The sequence below is a fragment of the Saccostrea cucullata genome, unplaced genomic scaffold (assembly GCF_032062105.1).
Source record: "Saccostrea cucullata isolate Sc308-1 unplaced genomic scaffold, CSIRO_AGI_Scuc_v1 ctg8316, whole genome shotgun sequence".
Taxonomy (NCBI): Eukaryota; Metazoa; Mollusca; class Bivalvia; order Ostreida; family Ostreidae; genus Saccostrea; species Saccostrea cuccullata.
This window is the reverse complement of record NW_026935333.1, coordinates 22,851-27,420: the sequence shown is the minus strand read 5'-3', so window position 1 is coordinate 27,420 and position 4,570 is coordinate 22,851.

The window sequence follows — 4,570 nt, the reverse complement described above, 5'->3', positions numbered from 1 at the left end:
ACACCCAGTTCTGTTTACTTTCTATATATGAACAAGAAGGATTTTTGAAAATCTTTCAAAACTAGTTTATATATTCTTGTATAAATTTCTATGTAAAACTTTGATTCCCCATAGTGGCCCCGGGGGGAGTCCCATTTGTGGCTCCCTCCCGCTACATGAAATTATATCTAAGTTTCAGCTTTTCTGGCCCAGTGTTCTTGAGAAGAATATTTTTTGAAAGTTTGTCTTTAATTTATTTTCTATATAATTTATAACATCCTGCGTGATGTCATAGGGACAACAATATCATTGTTTAGAAGGAGCTTAGAATCACACTATGCCTGGCAGTTCCACATAAGTTCAGCTTTTCTGGCCCAATGGTTCTTGAGAAGAAGATTTCTAAAGTTTTTCGTATATATTCCTATGTAAAATTTGTTTCCCCATTGTGGCACGGCCCTATCCCTTGGGGTCATGATTCGAACAATTGAGAATGTACACTACATCAGGATATTTCCACATAAGTTTCAGCTTTTTTGGCCCAGTGGTTCTTGAGGACATTTTTAAAGATTTCACTTATATATTTCTATGTAAAATTATGATTCCGCATTGTGGCCCCGCCAAACCCCCGGGGTCATGATTTCAACAGTTTAGAGTCTACACTACCCCAGGATGCTTCCAGATAAGTTTCAGCTTTTCTGGCCCAGTGGTTCCTGAGAAGAAGATTTTCAAAGATTTCTCATATATATTTCTATGCAAAACTTTTTTTCCCCATATTGGCCCCGTCCAACCCCCGGGGATCATGATTTGAACAATGGAGAATACACACTACCCCATAATGCTTCCAGATAAGTTTCAGTTTTTCTTGCCAAGTAGTTCTTGAGGAAAAGATTTTCAAAGATTTTTCCAATATATTTCTATGTAAAACTTTGATTCCCCATTGTGGCCCTGCCCAACCCCCAGGGGTCACGATTTTAACAATTTACAATCTACACTACCCCAGGATGCTTCCAGATAAGTTTCATCTTTTCTGGCCCAGTGGTTCTTGAGAAGAAGATTTATAAAGATTTTTCGTACATATTTCAAAGTGAAACTTTGATTCCCCATTGTGGCTCCGCCCGACCCAGGAGATAATGATTTGAAGAATTGGTAATCTACACTACCCTAGGATGCTTCCACATAAGTTTCACCTTTTCTGCCCCAGTGGTTCTTGAGAAGATTTTTAAAGATTTCTTCTAAATATTTCTATGTAAAACTTTGATTCCCAATTGTGGCCCCTCCCGACCCCCGGGAATCATGATTTGAACAATTGAGAATATACAGTATCCTAGGATGCTTCCACATATCTTACAGCTTTTCTGGCCAACTGGTTCTTGACAAGAAGATTTTCAAAGTTTCTCCTTATATATTTCTATGTAAAATTTTGATTCCCCATAGTGGCCCCGCCCAACCCCCGGGGATCATTATTTTAACAATTGAGAATGTACACTACCTCTCGATCCTTCCACATAAGTGTCAGCTTTTCTACCCCAGTGGTTCTTGAGAAGATTTTCAAAGATTTCTTCTATACATTCCTTTGTAAAACTTTGATTCCCCATTGTGGTCCCGCCCATCTCCCCGGGGTCATGATTTTAACAATTGAGAATCTACACTACCCCAAGATGCTTCCACATAAGGTTCAGCTTTTCTGGTCCAGTGGTTCTTGAGAAGAAGATTTTTAAAGATTTTTCCTAAATATTTCTATATTGAAATTTTGATTCCCCATACTGGCACCGCCCTACCCCTGGGGGTAATGGTTTTAAGAGTTGAGAATCTACACTACCCTAGGATGCTTCCACATAAGTTTCAGCTTTTTTGGCCCAGTGGTTCTTGAGTAAAACATTTTCAAAGATTTCTCCTATATATTTGTATGTAAAATTTTGATTCCCCTTACTGGCACCGCCCTACCCCTGGGGTAATGGTTTCAAGAGTTGAGAATCTACACTACCCCAGAATGCTTCCACATAAGTTTCAGCTGTTCTGGCCTTGTGGTTTTTCAGAAGATTTTTAGAGATATTTCCAATATATTTCTATTAAGATTTTGATTCCGAATTGTGGCCTTGCCCAAACCCAGGGGGTCATGATTTTAAGAATTTAAAATCTACACTACCCCATGATGCTTCCACATAAGATTCAGCTTTTCTGGCCAGTGGTTCTTGAGAAGAAGATTTTCAAAGATTTTTTTCATATCTTTCTAGGGAAACTTTGATTCCACATTGTGGCCCCGCCCAACCCCCGGGGATGATGATTTCAAGAATTGAGAATCTACACTATCACAGGATGCTTCCACATAAGTTTCAGCTTTTCTGGCCGAGTGGTTCTTGAGAAGAAGATTTTTAAAGATTTTTTCCTATATATTTCTATCTGAAAATCTGATTCCCCATTCTGGCCCCGCCTTACCCCCGGGGGTCAAGATTTTAACAACTTAGAATCAACACCACCCAGGATGCTTCCACATAACTTTCAGCTTTTTTGGCCCAGTTGTTTTCGAGAGAATTTTTAAACAATTTTCCTATATATTTCAATGAAAAACTTTGATTCCCCATAGTGGACCTGCCCAACCCCCCGGGGGTCATGATTTGAACAATTTAGAAACTAAATTACCCCAGGATGCATCCACAAAACTTTCATCTTTTCTGCCCCAGTGGTTCTTTAGAAGATTTTTAAAGATTTCTTCTATATATTTCTATCTAAAACTTTTATTCCCCATTGTGGTCCCGCAGAACCCACGGAGGTCATAATTTTTACAATTCAGAATCTACACTACCCCCAGGATGCTTCCACATAAGTTTCAGCTTTTCTGCCCCAGTGGTTCTTCAGAACATTTTTAAAGATTTCTTCTATATATTTCTATGTAAAACTTTGATTCCCCATTGTGGCCCCGAACAACCCCCAGGGATCATGATTTGAACAATTGAGGATATAAACTACCAAAGAATGCTTCCAGATAAGTTTCAGCTTTTCTGGCCCAGTAGTTCTTGAGAAGATATTCAAAGATTTCTCATATATATTTCTATGCAAAACTTTGATTCCCCATAGTGGCCCCGTCCAACCCCCGGAGATCATGATATGAACAATTGAGAATACACACTACCCCAGGAAGCTTCCAGATAAGTTTCAGTTTTTCTGGCCCAGTAGTTCTTGAAAAAGAGATTTTCAAAGATTTTTCCAATATATTTCTATGTAAAACTTTGATTCCCCATTGTGGCTCCGCCCAACCACCAGGGGTCACGATTTTAACAATTTACAATCTACACTACCCCAGGATCCTTCCAGATAAGTTTCATCTTTTTGTGGCCCAGTGTCTCTTGAGAAGAAGATTTTCAAACACTTTTCCAATATATTTCTATGTAAAATTTTGTTTCCCCCTTTTGGCACCGCCCTATCCCTGGGGGTCATGATTTGAACAAGTTAGAATCTACACTACCCCAGAATGCTTCCACATAAGTTTTAGCTTTTCTGGCCTTGTGGTTCTTCAGAAGATTTTTAAAGATATTTCCTATATATTTCTATGTAAAACTCTGATTCCCCGTTGTGGCCACGCCCAACCCCCAGGGGCCAAGATTTTAACAATGTAGAATCTACACTACCCCAGGATACTTCAACACAAGTTTCAGCTTTTCTGGCCCAGTGGTTCTTCATGGGAAGATTTTCAAACAGTTTTCCGATATACTTCTATGTAAAACATTGTTTCCCGATCGTGGCACCGCCCTATCCCTAGGGGTCATGATTTGAACAAGTTAGAATCTACACTACCCCAGAATGCTTCCACATAAGTTTTAGCTTTTCTGGCCTTGTGGTTCTTCAGAAGATTTTAAAAGATATTTCCTATATATTTCTATGTAAAACTCTGATTCCCCGTTGTGGCCACGCCCAACCCCCAGGGGCCAAGATTTTAACAATGTAGAATCTACACTACCCCAGGATACTTCAACACAAGTGTCAGCTTTTCTGGCCCAGTGGTTCTTCAGAAGAAGATTTTCAAACAGTTTTCCGATATACTTCTATGTAAAACATTGTTTCCCGATCGTGGCACCACTCTACCCCTGGGGTCATGATTTTAAGAATTTAGAATCTATACTACCGCAGAATGCTTCCACATAAGTTTCAACTTTTCTGACCCAGTGGTTCTTGAGAAGAAGATTTTCAAAGATTTTTCCTATATATTTCAATGGAAAATTTTGATTCCCCATAGTGGCCCCGTCCAACCCCCGGGAATCATGATTTGAACAACTGAGAATATACACTACCCCAGGATGCTTCCACATAAGTTTCAGCATTTTTCGCCCAGTTGTTCTTAAGAAGAAGATTTTTAAAAAATTTTCCTATATATTTGTATGAAAAACTTTGATTCCCCATTGTGGTCCTGCCTTACCCTTGGGGGTCATGATTTTATTGATTTAGAATCTACACCACCCCAGAATGCTTCCACCTAAGTTTCAGCTTTTCTGGCCCAGTGGTTCTTGAGAAGAAGATTTTCAGAGAGTTTTCTTATATATTTCTATGTAAAAATTTGATTCCCCATAGTGGCCCCGCCCACTCCCCGGGTATTATG